The sequence below is a fragment of the Pezoporus wallicus genome, unplaced genomic scaffold (genome assembly GCF_028554395.1).
Source record: "Pezoporus wallicus isolate ANWC-B61680 ecotype Strahan unplaced genomic scaffold, APGP_CSIRO_Pwel_v1 contig_5441, whole genome shotgun sequence".
NCBI lineage: Eukaryota > Metazoa > Chordata > Aves > Psittaciformes > Psittacidae > Pezoporus > Pezoporus wallicus.
The window spans coordinates 211,359-232,728 of record NW_026640767.1 but is presented as its reverse complement, the minus strand read 5'-3'; positions in this window follow the sequence as shown (position 1 = coordinate 232,728).

The following is a 21,370-nucleotide window of genomic DNA, read 5'->3' as shown; positions in this document are numbered from 1 at the left end:
CATAGTTTCTCAGGGTCTTTACAATGTCATCATCTTGAAATACTGCAAAAAAATATTCAGTCACCTCTGGATATTTTTTGTTCATTAACACCTTCCTAAACAACAGTGAATCGTTGGAGATAAAGCATGATACTGTTAGATGCAGCACTCCTGGCACAATAAGGCAGATTACTTTTTGTTCTCGTGCTGGGACCCTCATTCTGCAAGAAGTTCATCTTGCCAAGTTATTTCCAATTTAAGGGTCTGCTTTAAAAAGTCTAAAAGACATAGGCTTGCACAGCTGCTTGTGGGACCTGGACCAAATATCATAACTGCAACACTTTTATGTGATACTTTACAACTCCCTGACTAGTCTTGCCACTTATTAAGCAAAGGAGAACATAATCTTGAACTGGATTTTAAAACAACCCAAGTATAACCAAGAATCGGTAGCTTTGTTGAAGCTAGGGAACGTATCAACCGCTTTTCCACAGAGATTGCATATGAAGAAGCCAGTGAGTGCCTTCTCCAGATCATGTAGTTGAAACAACAGATATCACCCTCCAGAACATAGGCACATGGTAAAACATGCATTTATAAGCACTCACATACAGCTGGAGAGGACCTCTATGTGGATAGCATCAGGCAATGGAGGTAGAAGAGCATTTTGCTGAAAACGCGTGCAACCACATGTCTGCAACAAACAGCAACAGGAAGACTTGAAAACGCACAAACCAAGGTGCTGCTGGATGCTGCTTGAATAACCAGTGGGAGCATATCCTTGAGGGAAATAAAAAAGCACTGGAAGAGAGAGAAAGCTTTTGGTCCAAGTGTTGGCTGACAGTGAATTACGGTTGTAGTAAAGAAAGCCCTCTTTGTTCCCCTGTGCAGGGAAAGGACATTTTGTAGGTGATTTGTAAAGAAACACAACAGCTTCAAAGCAGCTTACTCATTTCTCTTTTTAAAGGAAACAGCTGTGAGGTCCTGACTGAGGCTAACCACTGAGCTGAAGGCAGGTAGGAGTGGGTGCTCTAGAGTACTCCTACAGCTTTGAGGAGAGCACCCAGTACAGAGCACCAGCTTCATCAGCAGTATAATAATTAACAAATACTAAACAAACAAGCAAATAAATAAATGACATTGTTTAGATGGGAAGGAGACGGTTATGGTCCAAAGTAGGAAACAGCTGAGATGTGAGCAAGGTCTGGAGAACCAGAAGGTCACCCAAGAGAATGGTGAACTCCCAGCTGGTGGTGATCCCTACTTGCTGCCTATTCATTACCTGGCTGCAGCAAACAGATGAAGAGGAGATAGCATGATCTGGCCCTAGAGATGCTTATCCATAAAGGCAAAATTGTAGTAATGTTTTCCAGGCCTTCAAAAGATTTCCTGGCAGTTCAGCTCTGGCTGGTCTCTCACCATGAAAAGGGAAAGAACAAATGGTTGTTTTTGCCTTTTCCCTTTCCAGCTGATGGCACCCATCATGGTGCGTGGTGGGGGATGCACAGCATAGTGCTGGGGGTATTTTTGGTAAGGAGGTGGGCCAGCCACACCATGGCACAATTTTCAGGGCACAGTTTTGTATATTTTCAGGAAATCAACAGCATTAAAGTCTACTGTTTTCTTTTACTTCCTTAAGGTGAGGCTTTGAAGCTGCTGATACCTGGATAGATGTGGATCCCAGGTGAGCACTGATGCACCTCCTGGGTCTCCTGCAGACCTCCCTGGGGCCACAGTCCATCCCTGAGGATGTAGCATCCATCCTTGCCCTTCTGCAGTTTGTTCTTGCACTGCCCACAGCCACAGCCTGCCAGTCTGGCACAGAATGTTTAGAGGGAGGATTAGGGAAGGAGTAATGATAGTTCTTGCAAACCAGCTGGATAAAATTAGACGCATATAATCAGCAGTCAGAAAAGGAGCTTTGTATGTGAGTGGTCAGCAGCTACTGACATACAGACTCATGGCCTCGGTATTTGTGCGCTTGCCTTTAGGCACCTCAGCATGATAACTCACCAGGGCCAGTCGCAGGGGCTGAGGCTCCCTTGGAGCTGGGATGTCTCCTCTGTTTTCCATTTCCACCTGCCACTGCTCACTGGACCAAGCTGTACCTTTCTGCGACCTTGCTTGGCAGGAAGGCCAGAGCCTCTGCAGGCAGCCAGCTGCCAGGGACATTAATTTTTCCAATTAGTGGAAACAGAGGCTGTTACCTCTACCCATGATTTAAAAACAGCAGCAGAGAAGAAACCCATAGAGGGCATCCAATATCCTGGTCAATATGTCGCAGTTAGAAGCCAGCAGTGATTTCCTGTGTGCAACAGAGAACACTCCTCCCCCCAGACTTTTGGCAAAACCCTAGCAATGATACTTCAGAAAAGCTGGGTAGGGGAGCACGGGCCTTGAAATGTGACTGGCTTTGACTCCCCTCGAGCAGAAGCAGCAATGCACTGAGCACCTTGTGCAGCTGAGGGGTTCAACCCTGCGGAACTGCCCTGGGTGCTTGGAGAGGTCTCCAAATGCTCACAACTTATGGTAAAATAAGACCTGGGAAAGCCCATGAGAGCATGATAGATCTCAAGGCACTAAGGAGGCTCCCTTTTTCTCCTCTGATGAATTTCAATAGTCCTTCCCAGTATTTTCATCTTATTCCAGCTCCTCACTTTGAAGCATTTCTGTTGCACAATTTGGCTTTTCAGATGTTCCCTTTCAAAGCAGCAGTTTGGAACTAGAATTAAAGAAGGTGGCAAAAAGCCTTAATCAGAGACCTGGCTTTATACGTAAGGCAAGTACTTATTTTATTTCACTGTTTAATAGTATATTTCTTTTCTATAGCCGCAGTGCTGAGGAGGCAGAACAGCAGTGTGTAGGACTGTTGTTAATTCTACATATCACTGTAACCTATTAACCTTGAAATGTGGAGAAATGAAATGGAACCTTGCTTTAGCATTTATAGCAGCATTTGATCAAACGTGGTTTAAGCTCATATACAATTTCTGACACTAGAGGGAGTACATAATTTATTTTATGAAAATAATAAAAAAGGCCTTGCTTTTGAAATAGAAAATGTATCAAAAAGGGAAAAGCAGAAATAGTCGAGGAGAACTTATTCTCTCCCTTCAAGTTTCACTTTTTTAAAAAAGGTGAGAAGCCGCATTACGTGTTACCCTTATCTAGGTAGGTTATGCAACTGGTGTCTGTAAAAGCTATTGTGGGGCAGATAACCAAACAGCCTGTGCTCAATTTGAGTGTCTGTGTCTATCGAGTCTGAACACATGGGGTAAGTAACCAGCCCACGGGATAACATACACAGACATCTGTGCCCACAGGTTTCTATCTCTGATGCTGCTATACTCCCACTGTTCCCCACAGCCACTGTGGTGCTTGAATAGCTGTGATCTCTCCCATGTGTTTACCCTCTCAGTGAGCCTGGGAGCTAGGGAAGAAGCACTATCCTGTTTTATGGCTGGAAAAAAGGTGCAGAGAGGAGGAGAGATGCCCCCACCGAGCAGTGGGAGCCTGTGGCAGAAGAGTAAGACCATGCCCTCTGTGTACCCTCACCTAGGCTCACAGACTGTGTCTGGCTACAACAGGTTGTTAAGCTACATGATGCCCTTGCACGGCTCTTTTTCCAAACCACAAAGGTTGCCGGTGACTTCAGCGCTGTGTTTTTTGTGTAATTGGATAGACGTGTTGCTGTGACTTTGTGACTCTTTCTCCAGTCCCCATATGCAGGAGGTGAGTCAGGCTCAGACTGACGTGAAGACTACACCCTTTGCAGGGTGGTGTGGGCAGAAAGAGCTCCCTTGCCCCTGTAGGGTGAGAGGCCATGCAGAACAGTCCCTGCTGCCTCTGGCAGAGGCTCTCACACATGCTGAAGCAGATCATCTTGTCCTCCTAGTAAAATATTAATAAAGTTGCAAGGAAAATACAAATGCTGTCGTCCAGGACAACCGGGATGGTTTTGCAGCCCAAGCATCTTGATTTTCATGTGAGATTAGTCTAACTCGCAGCACGCGACAGCGTTTATTGCATGCTTATCTCCATTAGAGTGCAATTATCTGATACAGACATGTCCTAGAACTCTCTTTATCATGGGGAGGATTTCTTTTAAATGATGGAAACAAGGTCAATTCTGAAAATGCTATCACCTCGTTACCACTATACATGCCAACAGCTTCTGAATTCTTCCACCAAGGCCTCCTTCAGCCCATCTGTGACAGCAGTTATTAAAGCAATTGAATAACTTAAGCAATTCATCCCATTAGAGAATATTATGCAGTTAAATTACACTGCTTTGAAAATAAGTTCTAATATCTTAAGGAAGGATTTGGTTTGCCTCACAGTGGTTTTGGGACAGATATTCAAGCCAAGTGTGAAAATACTGTAATGTTTGTGGGTGGACCTTGTCTCCTGCCAACCACAGCCACCAAATACTAAAGCCATACCAATGAAGGGCTGTCTTTACGCTTTAGTCCACCCACAAACACACAGGTCTAGGCTGAGAGAGCTCAACTACTAAGAGAGGCAAAATCTCAAAATCTTCTTCCCCTCCCTGCATTGCTCCAGTCAGCAATTCCCTCCTTGCTAACGGGTGGCCCCTCAGCCTCCAGGGCTTCCCGAGAAACAAGCCCCAGCAGCTCTTCACTCCTGGGAAGGACCCTACTTGTGCTTGAGATTTCAGGAGCTGGGTCTCATTCCCACAAATGTTTTCTAGCACTTGGGCAATGATTTGTTACGGAGAAATCAAGGCTGCCCCTTGGGAGCCTGAAGAATCCATATAGTGCAGTGCAGCTGCATTTGGAGGTTTCTTCTCTTTGCATGCACAAAACTGGCAGTGAGGTTTGGTTATGTATAAGAAAAGCAAGATCTGAGCTATGCAGGGAGCATCTACTGTTAGACATCAGAACCTTCCTGTCTCTTTTGCTCAGACGTGAAATATTTCTCTTCCTTTCAACTGCTACCCATTGAAAATACGTTTTTTCTTTCTCCTGTGTATAGATTCAGAAAGAACAAAAGAATCATAAAAGGGTGATCAAACACAGTATTCGGTGTCTACCTGAACACCAGAGCACATCATCTATCTCCTCTCTTATGTCAAAATTTCATGTGGGGTAGAAACTGAACAGACTACTCTTGAAAGATCATACTCCAAGACTCGACATCTCTTTGCTTCCCTTGTGCCTCCATCCCCTTCTGCAACACGACAAGAGGTTTGACATAAATGAGGAGGTAGGCTTGGCATCTAATTCCTTGACGTTCTTATTTCAGCTGGTTAATGAGTACCCTTCTGTAACACCTTTAAAGACGTGAATACCTTGTGCACTAAGAGAATTGCTGCTTCCCTCCTCAGGAGAGAAGTGTGTGTAGGGTAATGGACTACTTTGTTAAAATTTTGTCAGGCAAATATTTGGCCATTTTGAGGGACACATGATATATATCCCTTTGGAGCTGCCAGTCCTTCTCCAGCAACTTCACACTTGGTGCGTGGTTGACTAAGGAATGATATCTCTCTCTTCTTGTGTGTGTGTATGTACGTATATATATATACATATGACAAGAGTGATGGTATAACGAAAAATGTGGGATCGGAGCATGATGTGAATGGTATGGAATACCATAGAGGGGAAAAGTTAAACAGCCCACTAATATGTCATCTTACTGTAAGTGCATAAAGGAGAATGGAAATGAGAAGGCAGGGTGGGGGCAGCATCCTTTTTCCTTCTTTGTCTTTCTTTTTCACAAAAGGAAGCACAAAAACCAGTAAAAAAGATTGGGGGCTAAGGAAAAGTGAAAAAGGAGAGTGGCACCGCTAGCAAAGACGTCAGTGACCTGCCCAGTCCCAGGATGCTTTGTTATGGTTCCAAGGAAACAACTGCAACCCAGGAGCATGAAAGAATTGAGGCAGCTACCTCCTCACTGAATTCAGCTTTACTGGCATCTGAACACCTAAGCCTTGAAACAGCCGAGCCTCTCATCTGTCAAATAAGGGAAATATCTCTACACGTTGTGAGAAAAGACTTATTAAAAGATTGTGAGACACCTGGGTCAAACAGTGTAGGATGGGTCACAGAAACGAAACCCAGACCTTATTAAAAAGAGGGGGAGTGGAAAGGGGGATAAAAAAAATGAGCAGAGGAAGGGGAGTGAAAGGCCATGTCTAGTTTTAGAAAGAGAAAAAAAAAAACAAAAACGGAGCAGATGAAAGCCTGGGAAGAGAAAAAGCCTCAGGGACAAAGTGATATGTTTTTATGTAAAACTACATGTGCAGAATATCATAATGAAAAATACAGCAGCACTGTCATGGGACCTGACTGCTTGGGAAGCAGACACTGAGCAGCCTGGCAGTGAAGAAATAACCCCAGTGTCCAGTGTTCATGAGTTAAAGGCAGAGATGCTTAGTTTTTATGTGCGGCTAGTGGCACAGAAACAGATTTTTGCATAGCTTGGTGCATTTAAGTATGCGATGAGGAACATGTACAGGTTTGGTGCTCTGTGACTGTGGTCCACCTTGCTGTGCCCATGATAGCACATTCATAACCCGTGGCTGGGAATCCCATATAAGAACACTGCACCTTCCACCTTCCCCTTGTTGCAGCAGCTCCCCCCAACAAAGGGAATGACGCAACCTACCTCCCCCTTACCTAGCTTGCACTGACATTTTCCCCTTAGTTGTACTTAGCTATATTGAAATTCACCTATCTACAGATATTGATGTATTAATGCATCTGTATCTCTCATGGTTCCTGGTTACATTCATTTTTTCTACATTTTTTTATGTTCTGTGTTTTATTCTGCTGATGAAATTGGTCTTCTTGATTGGCTGTATGATGTGTGCTGACTTTTGAAAAAATCACTTAATTCATACAGGGAGATGTAAGAATGTTCTAGTCCATTCCACCTAACCCAAGCAAAGCTGCAAGCCCTGCCAACAGCCTGCAGTGTTAGAACTTGGGTAATTGAGATATTTAGCTTTTACATTTTTCCCAAGATATTTGAGAAGGAGAGGATATCAAATATCCAAAGATATTCAGCAGGGACCGATTCCAGCCAGTTGTGGTACTTCCTCTCATCACGGAAAATGAATGCTTTTTGGATTTGTCACCAAGTTTAGCGCTCACAGAAGGGTTGATCAGGCAGAGCAGTACTGAGCCAGACCCACTGTGGAGAACATACAATACTAACTCCTTTCCTGGGTCCCTGCTAAAGCACTGTTTCTTGGCTAAGTTGCAATGCACTTGCTGTCCTTGTTGGCACCTCTTCTATAGAAGAGAGCACACAAATTTTTAGTGCTTGGAGCACTTAGCATTTAGATTGAAATGGGAGAAAGCAACTTACCTTTGTCTACTACTATCACATGGCAAAACTACACTGACCTTGACTGCATCTTTTGTTTGCCTGGAGCGCTCTGAATTCAGGCAGACTTTGGCTGCATGATGAACACAGGATAATCACCATCATGGTTAAAATGAAACACCTGAGTGAAGGCAAAGGGAACACCTTTACCTGTAAGTGATTTCCAGGAATCAGGCTTGCAAATCAAGCTTGGTATCTTCTCTCCCTGGCTTTCAGGTAAGACCACCTCAGCTGAAAAAAAAATCCTCTTCCTGTTCATGGGCTGCTTTTCATACAGCACCCAGAAAGACATTTTGCTCCAGATGCAAAACTTAATGCAGATCTTTTCCTGATATAAATGCAAAATAAACCAACACATCCACTGATGTATGGAAAACTGTTTCGTAGAAACCCAATTTACAGATAAGAATTTATTTTCCTGAAGTCAGGAACTACTCGGTAAGAAGTGGGGGTGAAAAAAATTGAAAGAATTAAAATAATTGCATTTATCTATTTTCTTCTTCTGCAAATACCCCATTATCTAATCTTTTGCATTACTAATAAGTAATGATCAGGCACCTAGTTTGCTTATGTCTGATATTCTATGGAAGAATTTCAACTTATATAGTAAACATTCTGAAGTAAAATAGATTCTATAGACAATATAGTAAACATTCTATAATCAAGTCTTTTGAAATGTGATTTGATATGTGTGGCTGTAAAACACCTCCTGTTTTTGCAGAAAAAATGTGATGAAAACATGTTTCACATCAGAGTTAACCCTCTGACAGGTGGATTTTTCCAGGCAAAAATCAACCTTCCCAAGTTTTCAGCCAGAGACTTTTGCCTGAAAGCTAACATTTCCGATTGCCCTTCTGGTTGAAGGAAGATAGAAGCCTGAAGTAATCAGGAGCTTCACCAAGGAAGAAAAGGAAGAGCAAAACCTGGTAGACATTGCAGCAAATAGAGCAGTGAATGACAGGGTCACTCCTGTTGCCTCTCTTGGTTTGGCAGAAGAGATATAAAAGCCTGGAGCTTCACCAGGAAAAAAGCAAGAGCAACACTTGCTGTGTATCTGGTTGTCAGGGAAAGAGAAGAATTCTCATGCTTTGCCCTCTGAAAGAGCAATTTTCTTCCCAGGCTTTTAGAACTATGAATGCACTCTTAAGGAAGGCAAATAAGAGGAACATTATACCTAAAGACTGATTAAAGAAAGACATAACTTTCAGAAGGATAATTTTGGCATTGCAAGGTTTATAACGTGCTTTTAAATGTAAGAACTGTTAATAAGAAGTTCTTTCTTCTTACTTTATGAAGAGAAGTAAATGAGGCATATTATGGAAAAAAAGCCCAAACCAAATCCTCAGGAAGTTATACTTGTAGCCAGAGCAATATACAACCTGTTAAACTTGCATGAGCTAAAAATCATAGCTTTTTCCCACCATTTGAAGGAAAGGAGCAATTTGTTACTGAAAGACTGATCAGAGAATGCATCTGGTATATGACTGTTAGAAATCTTAACTTTTCAACAAAGTAAAAAATAAAAAGAAATGAATATTTTATGGGTTTGGGATGCTCAGAATTTAATGAAATATTTAACATTTCCATTGCAAGTGTATCTTCTTTCACAAAAGAATATATTTATTTCAATAAAAAAAATAAAATTCCTTGCTATTAAAATACAGTCCCTTTAACATCACCATTACTGCCAGCAGCATCCATAGCCTTGGCAAAGGAGAGAGCAAACATCCACATCCAGAAGACTGTCTTCAACCCTGAGAAGAATTCTTCTCCTCCCTCTGCCAGGTTTCTAGGAAGAAGAAGGAAGGTAAAAAGCCACCTCTGATGCATTGGAATGGAGGGATAGGAAGCTCCTATGTGCTCACAGAAGTTAATGCTGTTGTCACAAAACCTCTTACTCAGCCCACTTGATTGCTAGTGTGCGAAGGCTGCGACAGAAGAGAGCTCAAGGATACTTAGCTCAGGAGTTGGCTGCCACAGTGGTTATTATTTAGCCTTTTGCAGGATGATTGCAGTTGATCACCTGCCCGCAAATGTGAGGGAAAGTAAATCTGGAATTTGTGAATTCATCTGTTGTGTTTTGACAGGAGGGAGACTTTTGGCAACCAGTTAGTGGAAATAAACTCCCTCTCCAGGGCTCAGAGCCATGTTGCAACTGCTGGACCATATTTATATCCTCTCATCCACTCTTTTCAGAGAGGCTGTAGTTCAATCAGCTGCAGGGCTCTATATCAGAAGTATTGTTTTAGCGAGGAGGAAAAATCCTTCAGCCTTGAAGATGAAGCTGCCAATAGGCTCTTTCAGGTACTTTAGGAGGATGTAGTCACAAGACCTCAGTACCTGATGTAAGATCAGGACTAATCCTTGATGTCATCAATTTTGTTTCATGAGAAGGAAGATTTCATTCTTTTGGAGAAAAAAAATCATAAAAGCCAAAGTACTTTTCAGTTTAATTAAATCTATGATTACTGGGCTACATCCTTAGTAGCAGTGTCACTGATGAGGGAACATCAGAAGCTTGCCAAGCTTAGGTCAATTAGATAAGTACCCCAAGCACACCTACTAATCTGAACCACGTCATGACTAGGTTTAATCACTTGAGACTGAAAATGAAGCTCAGGATTTCATACGGACAGGCGCTCCCATGTGAGTTCCCATACTTTTTGCTGCCAGGAAGAATGGAAATCCTGGAGGAACAAGTCTTGCACATGTCATTATCTGCTTCTATTGAAAAATGGATAATGACTTAAAAAAAGAAAAAGAGAGACAGTTTGGCTCAATTTAAGCTGAAGTTTTAAACAAAGCTCTGTAGGGTGTGGAGCTCTGATGTCCTCCGGACTTGTTACAGTAAGATATAAGATGGTGCCAATAAAGAACTTCAAGTATTCTCTATAAGCCCAAAGAGAAATAAAGGAGAAAGGTGGAGTGGATTCAAAAGGCTAACCCTGGGGCTTGTCTGAGCTGGCCTTAAAAAAGCAAAGATGCATCAGTCTAAAGATAATTCCTAACTGTAGGCTTTGAGTGGTTGGTCTGGGCTCCATAAAGGGGCTTAAGCCTGTATGCAAACATTTTCTGTTGTTGTTTGAAATCTTCTGATGATGGGATGAGCACCCTGTGGATTGGGCTGTGACTGGTGGGCTGGCTTTCAAGGCTTAATGCTTGCCCGCAGCCCTTGGGTGAGGCCAGTTCAGCTTGCCGCGTGGTAAGGAAAGGTTTTTACACTGACAACAGTATGTTATTTCTGGGTTTTATTACATGTTTATCCTGATGGCTCAGCAACGTTTGGGCAGACCCATCATGTCCTGGATAAGGAGGACAGCCCTGCACTCCCAGTCAGGCTGTTAGCTGCTGGCAGAAGAGTTGGACCCCCAAGCCACCACCTATCTGGAGGAGGTTGCCAAGAGATGGGGCAGAGGACTGGGGAAGGGCATAAATAGCATTCTCCAGGCAGGTGTCAGCATTTCAGCAGCTCTATGGAGCATTTGCCCCCTTCTTTTTGTGCTGTTCGCTTATCTCACCCTCCTCCTGGCTCTACACCAAGAGCCATAGTTCCTGCATGACAGTGGGAGAGGTGGACAGGATGGAGGTGTAGTTGTGTGGGGTACAGGTTATGCTCCTCCTGGTGTAGGCTCTCACACAGGAAAGCCCAACCTAGGATGGACTAGGTGTGTGTAGCTGATTTTGCTTAAAAGCACACAGATGGCTGCACCTAGTCAAATGAAAAACAGAGCTGGCCAGTACCCTCTCTCTAACAGAGGCCATAGGTGGATGCCTAACGAAGAATAAGAGCAGGATGAACATATATAGCATTTTCCCCAGATACCCAAAACGGTACTCTCAAGCTATTTTCTGTTGGAAATGTCCTGAGATAGCTGTGGTTTCTCTGCATTCACTAGCTTCCAAAGGCTTTTCCATCCATGAGTGTCTCCAATGTCCCTTGAACTTATTGTGGCTCCTTGTAACTCTGTATTAATGCCCCCTTGTTCCCTCCCCCCCGCCCCTTTCCTAGCCCTTGTGTTGGAGAAGAGAGTGAGTGACTGATTTGACTGACATGATCCTCTCCATGCCACTCTTAGGGCTGTAGTCTGCTTTCATCAAGTTGTCTCTCTATTCTCTGTAGTCTAACCCTATTCAAACATGGGTCAGTCATGAGTTTACACACTAGCATAATGTTCTTCCCTCTTTTGTTCTTTATTCCTATCCTACTAAGCCCTAATACTTTATTTGGGTTGTTTAGTTTCTTTTGACCACTACTGAGTGCTGAGCTGCCATATTCATGGGGCTGCCAAACAGGTCCCAAGATCTTGCTCCTGAGCACTAATGGTCAGCTCAGAGCATTTCATTTTAGCTGTGAAACTATGGTTGTTTTCCTCCCCTATATATTAGTCTATATTTACCCGCACTGCATCTCATTTACCTTTTTATTGTCTATCACTACGTTTCATAAAGTACTACCAAAGTACTACTCATGAAGTCAGTCCTAGTCCTTAACAGCACATCTCCTTCTTTGGCAATATTCAAAATCCACCTGAATGCAATCCTGTGGAGCCTGCTTTAGGTGAACCTGCTTTAGCAGTGGGCTGGATGAAATGATCTCCAGAGGTCCATTCCAACCCCAACCATTCTGGGATTCTGTGAAATATTTGGCTCTTGCAAACTTTCTCTCCTGTCTGCTCACTCCCTTTTCCAGGTTGCTTCCAAATAACTTGACTGTGCAACCCTGCAGAATTCCTCTGGTCCCCTCCTCTGTTTCCTACCTTTTAATTGTCTTTTTATCATGCAATGACTTTCCTTCTCCTGACATAGCTGCTTGATTCCCTTAAAAATGTGTAGTGGGGAATCAAGAGACATATTTGCTGAAAGCCTTTGGACATCTAAGTAGGCTCTAGCAGCTGAATTGCTCTTATCTTTATGTCGTTGATCTCATCAAGCAGCTCCAATACCTAAAATGGCAGAGGTCATGCTGACTTTTTCCAAGTAAATCTAATTTATTAGAGTGAAGTAAATCTAATTTATTAAAGTGTCAATGAATTTTGTTCTTCATTACATTTTCTACTAATTTACCTACTGCAGATTTCAGACTTTCAATTCTGCTGTTTCTCACATCTCCCCTGGAACCTTTCCACAAAAGTTGGCCTGGCTTTTGATATTTGATAACCCCTCTCTTGATATCAAAGGAGTTTTAAGAACAGGGTTATAATCTGCTATTAGTCATTTGGTGATTTCATCCTTGAGGGTACTGAAACTCCTGGTGATATCATCTGGTTTTTGACAAAGAGTTGCTGATCGTTTTGTTGCAGTGTTCTCAGTGTTGCAGTGTTCCTGGGCACAGCTATTTCAGACAGAATTGCCAGTGAGGGTCACCCTGTCCCAAAAAGATTTCTGATACAGGAATCTACTCTTCTACAGTGAAAAAGTGATGCAAAGGATCTATTTAGTTTTTCTAATAGCTTTATTTTCCCTGAGTGCTTCCTTTGAACTCTGGCAATCAATGGATGCCACATATTTTCTGGCATGCTTCCCGATCCTGATGTGTGGGAAAAAAAATATTTATTGCTAGTTTTGATTCCTTTTGCTAAAAACTTATCAAACTCCTTTTTGGCCGCCTAATTATTTTTCTCCATGTAATCTTCCAGAGTGTCTGTTACTTTCTAACTTATTCATTTGGATCCAACTTTAGCTGTTTGAAGGATTTGCAGTTATTCTTCTAATATCCTCCCTTGTCTTGCTGTCTTGCTCTCTTGCAAAGCCATTAAGTACTCCCATATGCCCTGGCCTTGCACTTCCAGCGCAGTGTCCTTTAGCAGACTCCTTGCCTGCAGGAAAGAATTCATTTTCTTTGTTGTCACATTTTGCTTCTTTTAAACAAAATGCTTCATTTATATACATTTTTGCTCCAAGCCAATTCCAGAATTGCCTGTTTTCTCATCAATATCCCTAACCAGTTCCTCCATGCAACGGTTATCAACTGTTCCAAGTTACATCCTGTGTTATCTACCCAATTTGCATGGAAATAGCTGAATTCTGATGTTTGGTATTGCCTTTCCTGCTGCTCTGGTATCTCAGAACTCCCCTATATACTGCAGCTGATGTTGACATCCTGTTCTTCCTGTGATATAGTGATAATGCTATGTTCTTCGTATTTAGGTCTGGAATTTCGATACACATGGATTTTATGTTTCATACTGATGTTCATTAATTTTACTGATTCTTGTATGGCCTACTCTAAACTTGATGAATATTTGATTGTTACTGTGTCACACTTACCGTTCTCTTTCCAGTGTTATTTCTGATACCTGCTACATTGATGGCGTTCACTTAGACTACACATGCCTTTACCTTATTTCTTAGCCAGGTATTAAATGTTCTGTCTTTTTGCCTCTCTTTTCCTGATAGTGTGTGGGTACTAGGGGCATTTCAGAAACAGCTACTATAGAAATCCTGGTTGTCAGCACCACAGAGCTTCAGCTTCACCTATAGCATCTTACATCACCTCTCTCCCACTCTCCCGTCTCCTTGCCTTTCCTCTCCTACAGCATTGCTATTCACATGGACCACAGCCATCTAGTCCTCTCCAGAGCTTCCTAGGAGCTGATCAGGGCTCCTCATGAAGTCCTCCCCTTTTCTGCTGGATGCTGTCTACACACAGAGGCTGTGGCTCCTTAAACAGGGTTTCTTGTCTGAATGATCCCACTGATCTTTATATCCCTCCCTGCATTTGTCCAAGCATTGTGTGTACCTCCCATGGCCGCAGGTGCTGCAGGAGGGCACCTGCCCCCTCCAGCATCACAAAACCTGCAGAAATACAAGTGGAGCCAAATGAATCTCAAGTCAGAAACTTAGATGTGCCTGGGGCACTTTCAAGAGCCTGCAGGTTCTTCAGTGTGAATCTCTGTCAGTGGAGTACCCCTATGTAACGACACAGCTGGGTAGCTCTGGCCCCTGAGGGGCGATTCAGGTATACAAAATGAAGTGGGTGCACAGGAATTTACAGGGTTCTGGTCTGGACTTGTAAGTTGAAAGCAGGACCTTGCCTTCCTCTCTTCTGCTAATTAAGCAGAACTCCATCAGCTTAGATAAACATGTGGGATCTTAATAAAATGCGCAGTTACAGAGCTGAATATTGGGATGCTAGCAAATACCATGCAAATCTTTTAAAACATTTCTGTGACTCAGTATCCTTGCCACATTCAGTTTTCCCTGGCAGAAGAATGGGGTATCTAGGCAGGCTGATCATGACAGAAACATTACTAAGGACTATTGACAGCTTTATGTAAATTTTCGTATGCAAACCCTATGTAGAATAGGGTATGGGGGGAAACACAAGGAAGTAGTAGGCAGTTTTGTAAATATAACGGGCTTGGTCTTATGTGAAGCTGCTCATTCTGGGAACATCTGAAATCAGTTTTAAACACAAGCTACCAGACGAGTTGTTGATCCTGAAAGCTGTCGTAATTTGTGTTCATTTAATCAGCTCAGTGTTGATGTTGTTGTCCTGTTTACGCTGCTGACCAAGCCGCGTAATCTCCCCCATGGTTATGCCGTAGTGCTCCTAAGTCCTGTGATGAGATTCTGCAGAAAGCATTAACCTTCTTTGTCTGACCCTGACCCTTTTATTTGCACTCCCCCTGGGCTTTTCTCAACCCCTCCGCCAGTTCAATTAAGAAAGGAGAAAAAAGCACATTTTCATCGGCTAGTACACCAGTGTATATGTGTCTGATGTGAGACATCTTATACAGGAATGCTTATAAATGCAGTGAGAGCTCAAGTACTACGGGGTACATTTGAAAGACGGTGTTCGGAGGTTCAGCAGCCTGATTCCCACTGACACTAATGGCAGGCATGAGGCTAAATCATAGTGCATTGCTTTCAAAACTGACCCCAGAAGACATTTCCTGACGGGAAGGGGCACAATCTGAGAAATAGAAGTTTACAAAACCAGAAAGCTGAAATAATTGGATAAAAACTAGGAGGCATAGGTGCAAAACTGAACAAGTTATGGTTCTGATAAGCTTGCGTGCAAGCAATAAATCCCTAGGACAAGCGGAGACAGGAGAGAGTTTAATCACAGTGGCAACGTTTATGTATCTGCACTCAGTGGAAAACTTTATAGGCTTGACCTCATTTTTATTTACCAGATCTCGAGATGTTGATGTCCTGTGACAGCGAACACTGATTGACAGGCTGCAAAGCCGAGCTGCAGGGCACACAACTTCCCAGCAGGTGGCTCGGGCAGAGCAAACCAGGCTTGTGCTTTTGGGAAAACCGACTTAAAATAGCTACAAAAAAAAGTATCGGAGAGTTCATTCATGGCTTATTGATGGAACAGATCTCAGTTGCATTTCAGGGACTGAGGCATAAGGCAAAAGATCCTTCCCAGCCCTAAACACTGCATCAATACTGCATGACTTTTCTGTCTAAAGTATTACCCTTTTTGCTGTCTTTCGTGGTTTTGAGTCAGCGCTGTGATGCCTGTTTATGTAGCTGAGCATCTAGCCTGCACAATTTGGAAGGTGAATTTGGCCTCTGCTTGGGTGTTGGTGAGAGGCAATGGATCCTACAGAGACAGAAGGCTGAGAAGGCTGGATTCTGTGGCACGCAGCTTGGCGAAACGAAAGGCATTAGCACAGACCCGCCGTGGGAGATCGCATGAGCTGACACCAGGACAGCAGCTAAATTAGGGGTTTCTTTGACGCTGACAGTAACATTTTCAAATGCTGTTGTGAATTAGCAGCTCAGGTTTCTCTAGTTCCTTAGGTTTTGCTCCCGAGTTGCTTGGACGGTTTTTAAAACAATATGCCTCGGGTTCAGGGAGGCAGAGCCTGATAGAAGAGTGAGACAGCAAAGCAGGCAGGAGACAGAGGTTTTAAAACAGAGAAACAAAAATCCCTTCCTTCACTCTGTTCATCCCACATACTTTTCTGAAATATTAGGTTGTTTTGATAATTTGTAATTTACAGCAAGCCACAAGGAGGGATTGCCAGCATACAGCAAGCAAAATCCTAGTATTCAAAATATGAGCAAGTCACCATAAAAGTGATAAAGAGCCAAGGAGAGGAAATCAGTTTTTGGAAAAGGGACAAAAGAATAATGAAGACCAGACCTAGGCTGCTATGTGCCACTTCTTTACAAAGAAAAAGCATCATCAGCTGTATAAAACAGGAAGCCAAAAAGAAGTATGCAGAGAAGGATGTACAGATGATTACTTGGAATGTCAGAGTTTCTGTCTTCCAGACAGAATAACAAATGCGACAGTTCAGCAGTCCTGGGTGAGAGCGATGCCTTGTATCAGCTCTGCACCGAAAGGAAGGCTGCATGCTGCAAAGTGAGGGAAATGCCTGCTAGACCATAAAGCAAACAGTTATTGCAGTCTTGGATGGTATGAACAGAAAAGTGAAGTTGTTTGATGTGCTTCCTCTTCAGCAAGAGCCTGTGCTGCTCTTTCTTCCCTAGTTACGTGCTTAGGTGGGAAGAAGAGCAGGATTTATCCACAGTTTCAGCTGATACAATAACTCAGCTTCAAGGACAGTGTTGCTCATTCTTAAAGAAGAATGTCTGTCATCAGCAGTGGGCATGTTTAGTAGAATATAAAAGTACCATTTTAAGGTGCAACTATACAGACACGATCATTATAATTATGGGCAATGACTGTGGATCCCGCTCTATGTTCAGCAGTCAGGATCGGGGCATTAATGCTTTAAAGATAGGATCTGGCTTCTCATTCCTCTCAACTAAGCAACCACCACATCCATATTCATATGCTATTTTTTATTCCAAAACTTCGCCCTTGGTCTTGGTTGTTTCCATGTAAAAACTGCTTGCAGTCTCTGAACAGCCCCACAAAATTTCCTAATTGCAAGTGTGCTCTGGAAAGAAGCTCTGCCATAGCCAATATAAACAGAGTCAAGACAGAGCTGAGAAGCAAAAGTGACATACCTAAGCAAAAGGGAAACGTTTCTAGTCGTAAACTGCTTTTGGAGGCTCTGCTGAATCCAAGAGCAGTGTCTGATTTGACCTCTTATGTTAATAGCCTTAGCATTTCCAGCCTTTTTCTGACAGTAGTCTCTGGTACATCTGCTGTAAGTGGTTATCTGTTTAAATGAGCATTTTTTACTTGGAGTGGATTGGACTTGGATTTAAAAAAAAAAAAAAAAAAAAAGCAGCTCTTTCAAAATAACAAGAAAAACTCAGGAAAAAAACCTCAAACCCTCTGTGTGGCAGAAGTCCCAAAATTCATCTCTGAAAACACACAGAGCTGCACTCTTATGAAAGTGCCAGTTCTGTGAAATCCTTGGCAGTCCCTGCAGGGCACTGAGTGCCCTCAGTTCTCAGGATAGTGCTTGCAATTTAAAGCTTCTCAGGAGGCTGCAGGATCAAGCTACTAGCTGCTAAAAAATATGCCCCACTTCTTGCCCATGCACATACCCTGCATGCCGATGCTGCAGTCATTAAAGAATTATAGGCTTCACAGAGGGCATGATCTTGCATCTTTCGGATTAAATCTGATGCTTAGCCTTATTTTCCAAACAGAAAGACAAAACACCTCCATATTGAAAGTATGGAGAAAGTATGATGTTTCTAAAATAAGTGATGACATAGAGCAAAAATAAAGCAATGTGGAGCTCACTGGTGAGTTTTCTGCTTCTAGCTTCTACATGCATCTGGTTGATGACATCTGTGTATGTTCAGTGCTTCTTTATTCCACTGAAGAAAAATTAGCTATATAGTCATACTGAAAACACTTTCCCATAGAGCATAAAAATGCTGCTTTGCTTTCTAGGGATGAGGAACTCAACTTCGCAGGGGTTGAGCAACCTCCTTCCTCGATGAACTTGCCTGATGCCAGCTGAGGATGCATCACGGAAATACATTTCACTTCCAAGGCGTGAAACCCTGACTCTTGAACTTAATGGGAGTTTTGCCATCAGTATGGCTAAGATTTCATCCTAGGTCTGTAACACAGATCTGTCAGCTGTCTGCATACATATTCTTTGATACTCTGCTAGCCTTGGCCACTGTTATGGTGTATATAAAACCACAGGTCGTGTTTTGAAGCTTACCATATTTTATAATCATAACAAGGAACCTTTTTTTTTTCCCTAGGGGCTCCTAGAAAAAAGCCTAAGCCCATCTTCCATTCACAACCCTCTTTGAAGTGTGGAAAAATGAGGAGGAGAATGTTTGCAGTGATTTAGGCATCTGCCAGCCTGCTCTGATGTGCCTCGCAGAAGGATTGGCCCAGTAGTAGACAGGAAAATATTAATCTGTATATGTATAAACATAAACAATGCTCAGAAGCTACTGTCCAGTTTCATATCCTGCCCTCCCCCCTCCACATATTGAATTACTGCATTTATACTGGCATCTCTGTTTATTTAATAAATCTCAATTTCAATTAGAGACCACTAACAATTAGTCATACAGACTAGATATGACAGATGGGCCTCATCCATGGTTGATTACACTAAAAAATGTTATGTGAGTCTATTTTTAAAATACTATCATTCGAATACCCTTGCTACATGCAAATAGCTGAGAATTCAATGATGTATTAGTAAGAAATGTAGCTTCCTGTTAATACTGCCATTTGCACAGAATGTGGGGTTTATATTATAAAAGAGTTCATTATAATTTCCTATTATCCTAAAAATGATGGCAGTGTTTGTGTAAAGAAATGTAGCACAGTGTGATAATCCGGTTAGTCTTATTTTTCCACACGCACTTGATTTAAAAGAGAAAAATTTCCCAAGATAGACAAATATTTGCACAGATCAAGGCAAGGGTGTGCCTGAATCATGTAAAGGGTTTTATATTTGCCTTTAACTCCCTTGGATGTCTGATATCCTAAAATTCAGCCATAAATGGACAGCTATTTAAAAGTATCTCTGATGATGAAAACAAAGCCTCCCCCCTCCCTCCCAGCATGAATAAATGTTGCTCCTTTGATATGCTTATGTTAACTCATGTAAACTAAATAAATGGAGGATCTTATGTTCCATCAAAAGGATTTTAACTAAGATTTAAATATTAAATATATAAATATTTCAATATTTATATATATTTTATTGCTTCTGAAACTCCCATCTAGTCCAACATAGTAGGGGAAAATGATCACAAAAATATTACAGAGTAGTACATTTGAATGGCATTAGACTTCTGGTTTCTGTTTTCTTGTCCTTTCAACCCTGTTCACAAATACTTCTTTTTGTAGCTGGCTAGCAAAACTGAATTATAATGTCATGCTACATAGAACGATTCTGACAGAAAGCAATCTTTCTCTAAAAAAAGCACCACTTCTTAAAAGAGATTTATCTGCTTCTCTTGAAACAATTTTGAGAGAAAAAGAAAACTGTATTAAAGAAGACAAAATGTTAGGAGAAAATCCTTTTGAGGAACACCATTGAGAAAGCCACGAAAGGGTGTATCAGATAACACAGAACTACCCCCAGAGAACCACTGACTTGAAAGATTTAAGGGGAAAGGGCAATTTTAATCTAAGATGTAAAAATAACCTAATTCAATTGCACTGTGTATTTCACATTTATAGCACAAACCTTTGTCCTTTTCATTTATTTGCATCAGTGGCACTAAGCCTTTAATATCTGGAGAGCCAGTCTGTCATCTAAGAGAGTCTCCAACGGCTCTGAAAGGTGAAATATATATGGAACACAAATATGGGACCAGAATGTTAGTCTCATAATATATATAGCACTTCTGAAACTCCAGTGTAACAGAAAGGGCCATAAAGCAACTTAACTGGTCTTCTGAGGAGCCTTTCCATCCCAGCAGGCCCCCGGGTGACAGCCCTTGCCATGAACCAGCCAGGCGAGGAGGAGGCAACACAATGTAAATGCTACTGCAGGGCAGTGACCCCTTGCTGTTGCAACAGCCCCTTAGGTTTGACCATAACTGAGGTCATTCTTGGGGCCGGTATCTTTATGGTATCCCTTGAGGACACCACAAGAATGGAATAAAGAGACAGTTGGAAGTCCCTCTCTCTTTGCTCTTTCTTGCATTTGGTACTGTGCCGAGTGCAGCTTAGCTACAGCAGTGGTAACAGGCCAGCATGTGCAACCCTATTCAGAAAAAATCATGGCTGGTAATTTTGTTAAATCACTTTATCCCTGCATAAAGCAAACATCAGAGCAGATTTTTGTATTCTTAGTTTTACAGTTTGCTTATTTGGCTGACAAAATAAATAAAGTTTATGTGCTTCTCTGTCCATCTGAGTCAACGTGGGTTTTCATGTTTAAGTTGGCTGTGATCCCTGGAGTAAATGCCATGTTGCCATTAATCACTATGTGACGATGTGCACTAAAAACACTGTTGGTGTATATGGCAAGAGAAGAGCTGAATACTGCTCTGGAATTACATGCTGAATTCACTCCTTCGTATGACTCGTAAAACCTCTTTTTCAGGAAGATAAGATAAAGCCGCATGTGAAGGGAGCTCCAGGGCTGCTTCCAGGGCAATGTCTAACCCATGCTCAACATCCCTTGGAAGTTCTTCATTCTGCATCATTGGAAGAATTTGTGCTGTCACACTACTGATTGCAGATTTTAACAGGTTTGAGCTGGAGATCCATGGGCAAAGGTTAACCTCTTGCAACTGCTGAGGCAGCTCTGGGTTCATCTAGGCTTGACAACGCTCTTGTTAACTGGAGGTCCAGCACTGTACTGAGCTCCTGGTAAATAGCTCTTGGCTTGTTCACAGGGCAGAAAACATCCATCTCTCTGCAAAGGGGAGAAAGCATCCAGCTAAAGGTTCTGCTGCCTGAAGTTCCTCGACATCTCTCTGCCTGCCCCGGTTCTGGGAAGGGCTCCTTTTCCCGGTCTGAAATGCTATACTCCCCATTGACCTCAAGAAATGCCTGGCTGCCTGCACTCTTCTTGATGACAGACACTGTAGGACCAGCTGTTCTCGCCTGGAAGGAGGCTATCATACCTAGGAAGGCTGTGAGGTTGGGTTTCCTCCTGTGATGTGGTTGCTGCCTCCCTGGGAGGTACCTGGGTTAGGTGATGCTGCAGAGGTGATGTGAGGA